We start from the raw sequence: 11,846 nt of genomic DNA on the forward strand, positions 1-11,846 counted from the left end.
CGTTCTGAAACGGGTATTGAAAAACAAAAAACGAGTGGTTATTTGATTTTCGTTTTAAAATACAAAAATTAAAATTGAAATACAAGGCGTTTTTCCTTTTCATGATCAAAAAGGGATATACGATTTTTTTTTAAATGCTTTGATTTTCGTTTTATATTTAGAATAACAAGAAAGTAAAATCAGTAAGAGACAGAAACGAAAAAAAGGTCCGTTTTTTCATTTTCTGAGACCGGAAGTGGTCATCAGGAAGTGTGGAGCCAAACAGAGTACGGTGCATAGACTGTACATACATTATTTTCGTTAGTTTTCATGGTCAAAATGAGAGATCAGGTGGCCGATCTTAAAATAAATCAATATTGATTTTTTTATAGAGCGTTACAGTTTTGCGAAGCCAGGGGGCGGGACTACTTGAATGACAGTCCGGTCCGGAATGATTGACAGGTCCTATGGAGGAGCCGGCAGAGACTCTGCTCTCCTCGTTTGGATTAATTCTGGTATAATAACTGTTGGTTTATTTATCGGTGCAGCAGCAGAACATTTTCCACAGACAGTTTTCCTGCCCGTTGGCTTGTTTTGACCAGTTTTCTACCTTCGGCTGATTCTACCAGCAGACACTGAAAGGACTCTAATAGTTGGGTAAGTAAATGTTTATTTTCGTATCGGTGCCGCTTTTAATGCACTTTATATGCAGCTTTAGTGTCAGATGTAATGTGTGCCATGCACTCCAGATGTTGGTGGAGTTTGTTTCAGTGTGTGTTGACCAGAGAAGAAAGTTAGCATAGTAAATATTAGCTTTAATGTCAGCGATGCTAACCGAGCTAGCTGCTCAGTCTTAGCCTGATTAAAGCTAACGTAGCATCAAGCTAATGTGTTGAGTTTCATGTAAACAGCTGAAGTGTGTTGTGTTCCTGTAATGTGGTTCATTAAGTTCATAAAACTGTGGCTGGTTGACATTAATGTAACGTTCAGGAAACTTAAATGTGATTAAAACAGTAACGTTAATGTTCTAGTTGTCAGTAATCAGCTTTAATTTGACACTAAAACAGACTCTGATAGTTTTAAATGACATCAGTTTCATTAAATAGTTGAAAATTGTCTCATTTGTTGTTGTGATGTTGCTGCTGATTCATTAAAAGCAGATGATCCGTGTTGAAGATATGTTTAGTTCTAGTATCAGAAGTACAAGAAGGAAAATGGAAGTTTAGTTCTGCTACATCAAAGATTTCAGGATTAAAATAACTAAATGAGTCTTTATGCCTCAAACTTTATTTTTACAAAAAAGAAATAATGAAATAACCACAGATAATAAAAATATAAATAGCAGAGAAAACCTGAGAGAATAATTTCCTGAAAAGTCTGTGAAGGAAAAGCAACTTTTTATCCTGAAAGATCAGAATCAGCTCCAACATCTGCATCTGACAGCATCAAGTCAACCAGAAAGAAAAGAAAAAAGAAAATGACTTCTTTCTGATCACATCTGTTCCGCTGCTCACAGTCTGCTGCTGCTCACATTCTTCACATTTATAGTCCACTTTTAAAAGTTCAGCAGACAGGTGCTCTGCTTTGGAGTGTGATGATGTCATCGGTGATGTGGAGAGTGAAGTTTCCGTTTCACCCACAGCGTGTTTTAGGGCAGCCAGGTCGGACTTGATGTTTGAAATACTGACCGACAGCTCAGATTTAACTGTCTGTAGTTCTGTTTTGATGGGTATTAAACTTTCTTTCAAAGCCGACAGGAGCTGGGTCTTTAAAATAACCGCCGTCTCGTTACAGAGTGAAAGTAGCAATTCCTCCTTAAGGTCAGAGATTGCAGCATCTGAGGGCCTCTTCAAAAGAAGACGTCGATGAAGGCGATCTGGAGCAGGACCAGAAAGACCACGACCAAGCAGCCTTGAGATCTTAGGCAGCGTCTCCCTCAGGTGGGTGTCAACAGTGTTCACAGTCAGGTCTGTGGTAATCCCGTCAAAAAACTAAACAGAAAAAAATCTAGATTATAAATCAACATGTAACCAAAGCACTCTGTGTATAATGCCATAGTATAGGATGTAGTTCAGAAAATGTCAAACTATGGTGTACTTTTCAAGAATAACATAGTATGGCCTGTAGTTCATAGTATAGCATGTCGGCAAAAAAACCCAACTGATTATTTTGTGGTCCAAAAAGTGCAAAATGATAGGATGTTGCCTAAAATTGTCATGTATGATATGTGGTTCAAAAAATGTCATAGTGCAGTATATTGTCAAAATAGTATGTTTTTCAAGAAAACATCAGAGTATATGTCGTCTAAAAAATGCCATAGAATAATATTTCATCGCACAAGTAAAAGTATAGTAATTTTTAAAACTGTCCAAATTCTTGTATGTTGCTAAAGAAGAAAAAAAATTCTAAAACAAAAGGAAAAAAACGCCATAGTAATATGTCAATTTAAAAAGCCTATAGTATAGAGTGTCGCCCAACAAATGTCATAGTATAGCATGTCGCTCTAAAAACATCATAGTATGGCCTTTGGTCCAAAAAACGTCATAGTATAGCATGTTGCTCTAAAAACGTCACAGTACAGCATGTCGCTCTAAAAACGTCATAGTATAGCATGTCACCAAAAAAAAGTCATCGTATAGCATGTCGTCCAACAAACATCATGGTATAGCATGTCGCTCTAAAAACGTCATAGTATAGCATGTCACCCAAAAAACATCATACTATAGCCTTTGGTCCAAAAAACGTCATAGTATAGCATGTCGTCTAAAGAACGTCATAGTATAGCATGTCGCCCAAAAAACGTCATAGTATAGCATGTCGCTCAAAAATGTCATAGTATAGCATGTCACTCTAAAAACGTCATACTATAGCCTTTGGTCCAAAAAACGTCATAGTATAGCATGTCGTCCAAAGAACATCATACTATAGCATGTCGCTCTAAAAACGTCATAGTATAGCATGTCGCTCTAAAAACGTCATAGTATAGCATGTCGCCCAAAAAACGTCATAGTATAGCATGTCACCCAAAAAAAGTCATAGTATAGGATGTCGCTCTAAGAACCACATAGTATCGCATGTCGCTCTAAAAACGTCATAGTATAGCATGTCGCCCAAAAAACGTCATAGTATAGCATGTTGCTCTAAAAACGTCACAGTACAGCATGTCACTCTAAAAACGTCATAGTATAGCATGTCGCTTTAAAAACGTCATAGTATAGCTTTTGGTCCAACAAACGTCATTGTATAGTGTGTCGCTCAAAAAATGTCATAGTATAAAATGTCACCCAAAAAAGTCATAGTTTAGCATGTCGTCCAAAAAACATCATGGTATCGCATGTCGCTCTAAAAGTATTATAGTATAGCATATTGCTCTAAAAACATCATAGTATAGCATGTCACCCAAAAAACATCATAGTAGAGCATGTCACTCTAAAATTGTCATAGTATACCATGTCGCTCAAGAAACGTCATAGTATAGCATGTCGCTCAAAAAATGTCATTGTATAGCATGTCGCTCTAAAAATGTCATTGTATAGCCTTTGGTCCACAAAACGTCACAGCAAAGCATGTCGTCCAAAAAAACATCATACTATAGCATGTCGCTCTAAAAACGTCATAGTATAGCATGTCGCTCTAAAAACGTCATAGTATAGCTTTTAGTCCAACAAACATCATAGTATAACATGTCGTTCAACAAAATATCATAGTATACCATGACACTCTAAAAACGTCATAATATAGCATGTCGCTCAAGAAACGTCATAGTATAGCATGTCGCTCTAAAAATGTCATTGTATAGCCTTTGGTCCACAAAACGTCACAGCATAGCATGTCATCCAAAAAAACATCATACTATAGCATGTCACTCTAGAAACGTCATAGTATAGCATGTCGCTTTAAAAACGTCATTGTATAGCATGTCGCTTTAAAAACGTCATAGTATAGCTTTTGGTCCAACAAAAGTCATAGTATAGCATGTGGTTCAACAAAATATCATAGTATAGCATGTTACTCTAAAAACGTCATCGTATAGCATGTCACTCTAAAAACGTCATAGTATAGCATGTCACTCTAAAAACGTCATAGTATAGCATGTCGCTCTAAAAACATCATAGTATAGCATGTCGCCCAAAAAACGTCATCGTATAGCATGTCGCTCTAAAAACGTCATCGTATAGCATGTCGCTCTAAAAACATCATAGTATAGCATGTCACTCTAAAAACATCATAGTATAGCCTTTGGTCCAAAAAACGTCATAGTATAGCATGTCGTCTAAAGAACGTCATAGTATAGCATGTCGCCCAAAAAACGTCATAGTATAGCATGTCGCTCAAAAATGTCATAGTATAGCATGTCACTCTAAAAACGTCATACTATAGCCTTTGGTCCAAAAAACGTCATAGTATAGCATGTCGTCCAAAGAACATCATACTATAGCATGTCGCTCTAAAAACGTCATAGTATAGCATGTCGCTCTAAAAACGTCATAGTATAGCATGTCGCCCAAAAAACGTCATAGTATAGCATGTCACCCAAAAAAAGTCATAGTATAGGATGTCGCTCTAAGAACCACATAGTATCGCATGTCGCTCTAAAAACGTCATAGTATAGCATGTCGCCCAAAAAACGTCATAGTATAGCATGTCGCTCTAAAAGCGTCATAGTATAGCATGTCACTCTAAAAACGTCTTAGTATAGCATATCGCCCAAAAAACGTCATCGTATAGCATGTCGCTCTAAAAACGTCATAGTATAGCATGTCGCTCTAAAAACATCATAGTATAGCATGTCGCTCTAAAAACGTCATAGTATAGCCTTTGGTCCAAAAAACATGATAGTATAGCATGTCACTCTAAAAACATCATAGTATAGCCTTTGGTCCAAAAAACCTCATAGTATAGCATGTCGTCGAAAGAACATCATAGTATAGCATGTCGCTCTAAAAACGTCATAGTATAGCATGTCGCTCTAAAAACGTCATAGTATAGCATGTCGCTCTAAAAACGTCATAGTATAGCATGTCGCCCAAAAAAACGTCATAGTATAGCATGTGGCTCAAAAAACGTCATACTATAGCGTTTGGTCCAAAAAACGTCATAGTATAGCATGTCGTCCAAAGAACATCATACTATAGCATGTCGCTCGAAAAACGTCATAGTATAGCATGTCGCTCTAAAAACGTCATAGTATAGCATGTCCCCCAAAAAACGTCATAGTATAGCATGTCGCCCAAAAAAAATCATAGTATAGCATGTCGCTCGAAAAACGTCATAGTATAGCATGTCGCCCAAAAAACGTCATAGTATAGCATGTCGCCCAAAATACGTCATAGTATAGCATGTCGCTTTTGAAACGTCATAGTATAGCATGTCGCCCAAAAAATGTCATAGTATAGCATGTCGCCCAAAAAACGTCATAGTATAGCATGTCGCTCTAAAAGCGTCATAGTATAGCATGTCGCTATAAAAACCTCATAGTATAGCATGTCACTCTGAAAATGTCATACTATAGCCTTTGGTCCAAAAAACGTCATTGTATAGCATGTCGTCCAAAGAACATCATAGTATAGCATGTCACTCTTAAAACGTCATAGTATAGCATGTCGCTCTAAAAACGTCATAGTATAACATGTCGCTCTAAAAATGTCATAGCATAGCATGTCGCCCAAAAAACGTCATCGTATAGCATGTCGTCCAAAAGACGTCATCGTATAGCATGTTGCTCTTGAAACGTCATAGTATAGCATGTCGCTCAAGAAACGTCATAGTATAGCATGTTGCTCTAAAAATGTCATTGTATAGCCTTTGGTCCACAAAACGTCATAGTATAGCATGTCGTCCAAAAAAACATCATACTATAGCATGTCGCTCTAAAAACGTCGTAGTATAGCATGTCGCTCTAAAAACATCATAGTATAGCATGTCACTCTAGAAACGTCATAGTATAGCATGTTGCTCTAAAAACGTCATTGTATAGCATGTCGCTTTAAAAACGTCATAGTATAGCTTTTGGTCCAACAAACGTCATAGTATAGCATGTGGTTCAACAAAATATCATAGTATAGCATGTCACTCTAAAAATGTCATAGTATAACATGTCACTCTAAAAACGTCATAGTATAGCATGTCGCTCTGAAAACGTCATAGTATAGCATGTCACTCTAAAAACGTCATAGTATAGCATGTCGCCCAAAAAAGTCATCGTATAGCATGTCGCTCTAAAAACGTCATCGTATAGCATGTCGCTCTAAAAACATCATAGTATAGCATGTCGCTCTAAAAACGTCATAGTATAGCCTTTGGTCCAAAAAATGTCATAGTATAGCATGTCACTCTAAAAACATCATAGTATAGCCTTTGGTCCAAAAAACCTCATAGTATAGCATGTGGCTCAAAAAACGTCATAGTATAGCATGTCACTCTAAAAACATCATAGTATAGCCTTTGGTCCAAAAAACGTCATAGTATAGCATGTCGTCCCAAGAACATCATAGTATAGCATGTGGCTCAAAAAACGTCGTAGTATAGCATGTCGCTCTAAAAACGTCATAGTATAGCATGTCGCTCTAAAAACGTCATAGTATAGCATGTCGCTCTAAAAACGTCATAGTATAGCATGTCGCTCTAAAAACGTCATAGTGTAGCATGTCGCTCAAAAAACGTCATAGTATAGCATGTCGCTCTAAAAATGTCATACTATAGCATGTCGCCCAAAAAACGTCATAGTATAGCATGTCGCCCAAAAAAAGTCATAGTATAGCATGTCGCTCTAAGAACCTCATAGTATCGCATGTCGCTCTAAAAACGTCATAGTATAGCATGTCGCCCAAAATACGTCATAGTATAGCATGTCGCTTTTGAAACGTCATAGTATAGCATGTCGCCCAAAAAATGTCATAGTATAGCATGTCGCCCAAAAAACGTCATATTATAGCACGTCGCTCTAAAAGCGTCATAGTATAGCATGTCGCTATAAAAACCTCATAGTATAGCATGTCGCTCTTAAAACGTCATAGTATAGCATGTCGAAAAAAAAACTACATCATGTTGTAAAAACATGCCATATGGTGAAATAATGTAAAGGAGGCCATGAAAAACACTCCAGAAAGGTTTTCTTTGAAAAAAAAAATCATCATGAATTTTGGCGCAAAAAAACGCCATAGTATACTATGTCGAAAAGTGTCATTTTTCAACATGTTGTGAAAACATGCCATATGATCAAATCATGTAAAGGAGGCTGTGAAAAACACTCCAGAAAGGTCAGAGTATAGCATGTCACCAAAAAACGTCATAGTATAGCATGTGGCTCAAAAAACGTCATAGTATAGCCTTTGGTCCAAAAAACATCATAGTATAGCATGTCGCGCTAAAAACGTCATTGTATAGCATGTCGCTCTAAAAACATCATAGTATAGCATGTCGCTCTAAAAACGTCATTGTATAGCATGTCGCTCTAAAAACATAATAGTATAGCATGTCGCTCTGAAATCATCATAGTATAGCATGTCGCTCGAAAAACATCATAGTATAGCCTTTGGTCCAAAAAACATCATAGTATAGCATGTCGCGCTAAAAACGTCATTGTATAGCATGTCACTCTAAAAACATCATAGTATAGCATGTCGCTCTAAAAACGTCATTGTATAGCATGTCGCTCTAAAAACATAATAGTATAGCATGTCGCTCTGAAATCATCATAGTATAGCATGTCGCTCGAAAAACATCATAGTATAGCATGTCGCTCTGAAAACGTCATAGTATAGCCTTTGGTCCACAAAACGTTGTTTTGTCCCGGCTGTCTGAAGTAGGTGAGGAGTAACACAAAAACAGACCAAACGCTGGTTTCCAGAGGGTTAGACGAGTATTTATTTGAAAGAGTAAGTTTACAACAACACACCATGTGAGGGGGTTAAAAGCAAATGGGTGTTAGTAAAATAAAAATAAATAAACAGAACTACAAGTGAACTTCATGTTGACATTGATGGGCATTCCAACCAGGAAAAAAGTAAAAGATAATCAATATGAAAAAAACTCTTCCTGTTCACCTCTTCAAGCCCAAAAACACACCGCAGTAGCACCCTAAACTAAAACTACCAATGGGTTCCCTGTTTTCCTTTCTGAACAATTCAAAGGTCCCGCTCTATCTCCCTACACATCCACCAACCACTGGAACACATCTCCAAAGTTCTGCCGGGCCAGCTCAGCTTCCCCTCAGAAGAAGTGCCGCCACCTGCCAGATGAAGGAGCCTTTTGAGAGGCAGCTGGCATCGTGATTGGACTGTACTTTGGTCTGTTCCAATCCAGCTTCAGCTCCAGAGACGGCAGGCGAGACGAGTCAACGGAGGCCGGGTGGACGAAGGCATGCAGCTGAGTCAAAAAAAAAAATGCGATTTTTCAACGTTGTAAAATGTGCCATATGATGAAATAATGTAAAGGAGGCTGTGAAAAACACTCCAGAAAGGTTTTCTTTGAAAAAAAAAATCATCATGAATTTTGGCGCAAAAAAAACGCCATAGTATACTATGTCAAAAATGTCATTTTTCAACATGTTGTGAAAACATGCCATATGATGAAATAATGTAAAGCAGGTTGTGAAAAACACTCCAAAAAGGTTTTCTTTGAAAAAAAAAATTATCATGAATTTTGGCGCAAAAAAAATGCCATAGTATACTGTCGGAAAAAAAATGCGATTTTTCAACATGTTGTAAAAACGTGCCATATGATGAAATAATGTAAAGGAGGCCGTGAAAAACACTATGGTAAGGTTCTCTTTGAAAAAAAAAATCATGAATTTTGGCGCAAAAACACGCCATAGTATACTATGTCGGAAAAAAAATGCGATTTTTCAACATGTTGTAAAAACATGCCATATGATGAAATAATGTAAAGGAGGCTGTGAAAAACACTCCAGAAAGGCTTTCTTTGAAAAAAAAAAAATCATGAATTTTGGCGCAAAAAAAACGCCATAGTATACTATGTCGAAAAATGTCATTTTTCAACATGTTGTGAAAACATGCCATATGATGAAATAATGTAAAGGAGGCTGCGAAAAACACTATGGTAAGGTTCTCTTTGAAAAAAAAAACCATCATGAATTTTGGCGCAAAAAAACACCGTAGTATACTATGTCGGAAAATGTCATTTTTCAACACTAAATCTTCTTGAAAAATATGTTTTACTTAAGTCCACCTGTTTCAGCCATCTCTACCCCTCATTAGGTGCCACTCTAACCTACATTATACAAAAAAAGTCCAGTAGATGTCACTGTGTTTTGAAATAGCATGCAGAGCAAGTTTGTCTGCTCACAGGAAGTTAGCATGAACAAAAACACTCCTCACATGAGGCCTCTGTTTGCTGTGATTTTCAAAGATAAAGTAATACTTTTGACATATTATGGTGCCTAAGGAGTTGCTGAACACAAATGTGTCATTTGAAATGTAAAAAAAAAAAAAAAAAAAAAAACATTTAAAAGGGTAAAATAATTTTTCTAGACCGTTTGGTGGAGGTCAATATTTTAAAAATCGCTGGGTCACTTCATAAAAAAACCATTGATTGTTGTTATTAGTGCCCCAAAGAGATAAGAAATATAAAGAAATAATTTTTTCATTGCCTTATTCTTGGTGAGGATGTTAAAGTGTTAACATCTGTAAACAAAACAAAAACGTATCAACAAAGTTTTCTGTTAGAGTTTGTGTTCTTGTAAGTTTAACTCCAAGATTTTAAATACTTTTATTTACTGCAAATGAGTATCTACTCCAAGTGTCTCACTAATAATCATGATCAGCCTTAAAAACCCACAAAACACCCCTCTATACTCCACCACACTTAGTACAGTCCAGTTCCCCCTTCTATAAATCTGCTTGGAATTGTCCACTTCCTGTTTGTCAAAGTGGCCTTCTATCTGGACAGGTTTTGTTGGAGCTCATGCAACAAACACTTTGGGTAACTGCACTTTAATATGGATGGATGACACTGAATTAGAGTCTGTTTTAATGAGACTGAGTTAAGATGTGTAGCTGTCAAATAGGAAATTATTTCTCAGAATTCACAGAGAAAAGTCTGAAATGTTTGCTAGGTTAGCATCCCACATGTTCTTTGGCTCAGCTAAAGCTAACTCTCTCCAATTTCTGGATCTCTTGAGTTGCTTGTTGTTAAAATATCTTGCTAGAGGTGCTGAAGCTCAGAGAGTCTGAGGTGTTTGTACAAAATAAGCTCATTCTCAAGTCTGATCTGAACTGTCCTCTTTTGTTTGAACTTTCCCTAAACTTAGGAGTTAATGACAGAGCAGCACATCCAGACTCAGTCTCATTTATGTAGAGATTAAACTTCAGTGTCATTCATTGATGTTAAAGTGCAGTTTTTCAAATGTTTGTTGCACATGCTCCCGACCAAATCAGTCCAGGTGGGAGACGATGTGAAGAGAAAGCTCCAGAGGATGAATATCAAACATTTACGGTGGAAATAAATGTCCTTTAATTAGACATTGTCATGCAAAAGTTGAGTGTTTTGTTGATGTTGGTTTCTAAATGTTTTCTGACACTTGGCCCCAAAGATTAAAACCTTTTACGGCTCACAAGCTGCAACAATTCACACATTATCAACTATCTTTCTGACTAAACTAAGATAAAAAGTGAAAAACCGCCTGATTCCTGCATCATGAATGTAAGTCTTTTTGGTTTTTATGACAGTGAACTGAATATATTTGGGTTTGACATTTTATAAACCAAAACAAGAAATGAATTACTGGAGAAAACAATCAACAGATTAATGGACAAAGAAATGTGTTTTCCAACATATATGGCTGAATTAGTCCAACATTACAAGATACATACAGTTTTAATTCAATTTATATAATGCCAATTACAGGTCAAATTGTCTCAAGACGCTTTATTTTTTATATTTTTTTGTCATATTTAAAATATGACAAAGTAAGAAATTTAAACCTCTTGACTAATCGAATTTATTATTTGGTTTTTAAGAGACTAATCGACAACTAAAATAACTTTCTCTACTAAAACTAATAAACATGAGGTCAAATAGAAGGAACAGTTTTAAATACTGCAGAATAAAGAAGAAGAATAAAGTTTGTCAACAAAAACTAAATCTGCTGGTGGATTCCATTAAAGTCCTAATAAAATAATAAAGTGTGATACTAAAGGTTTGTGGTGCTAAAAATGTCAAAGATATCAAGTTGAACATCTGGATGGAGGTTGATAAAAGTTGACCCTCCTTCATTTCTCTGGAGCCGACTCCATAGATTTTATGGATGGTGGTTAAAGACCTGCTCTTCTAGTCATCGTCCTTCTAGTCGCTGTAAAAAGTCAGTCCATCCTGACCGACTTCAACACCTCTTCATGACAACTTGTTCTGCCTCTGACCTGGGAGAAACTCCAGAAACTCGGGAAAACCCGTGGAGACTCGAAGAACTCGTGGAGACTCGAAGAACTCGTCGGGTGGGGGAAGGTGTGGTGGGTGGTGCGGGGAGGTGGGGGAGTAGAGGGGGGAGGCCGCCACCCACCTCCCCACCTACTCTCCGCCCTGACTCCACCCAGACTCCGCCTTGGCCCTGCCCATGTGGTCACTTCATGAACTACGATGTCAAAGGGAGGACGAATTTATTTCTTTTTATCTGATCTGTAGCTCAGTGAGTTAAGGATTTGCCTATGGAGCTGCAGGTCGCTGGTTCAAGACCAGACACTTCTTAAATTTTCTCAAAATCCTGACAAAGACAAAGAAAGAAAACTGCCGGTGGTCGGTCTTGAACCTGCGACCTTCCACTTGGTAGTCTGTCTCTTATCCTCCTGAGCTATTCGCTCAGATACTAATTCTTCTTTTTTTTGCGCATTTATCATCTATTTTTTGTCGTT

The 11,846-nt window shown here is 37.2% G+C and overlaps 1 long non-coding RNA gene across 1 annotated transcript; it reads left to right on the top strand.

The window, feature by feature from the left end:
- Positions 1-39: 39 nt before the first annotated feature.
- LOC129348989 (uncharacterized) lies at positions 40-9,725 on the top strand. Its single transcript, XR_008601770.1, has 3 exons — positions 40-636; positions 1,774-1,919; positions 8,112-9,725. It is a non-coding gene; the product is annotated as an uncharacterized LOC129348989 (long non-coding RNA).
- The last annotated feature ends 2,121 nt before the right edge of the window (positions 9,726-11,846 follow it).

Source organism: Amphiprion ocellaris, chromosome 5 (genome assembly GCF_022539595.1).
Source record: "Amphiprion ocellaris isolate individual 3 ecotype Okinawa chromosome 5, ASM2253959v1, whole genome shotgun sequence".
NCBI lineage: Eukaryota > Metazoa > Chordata > Actinopteri > Pomacentridae > Amphiprion > Amphiprion ocellaris.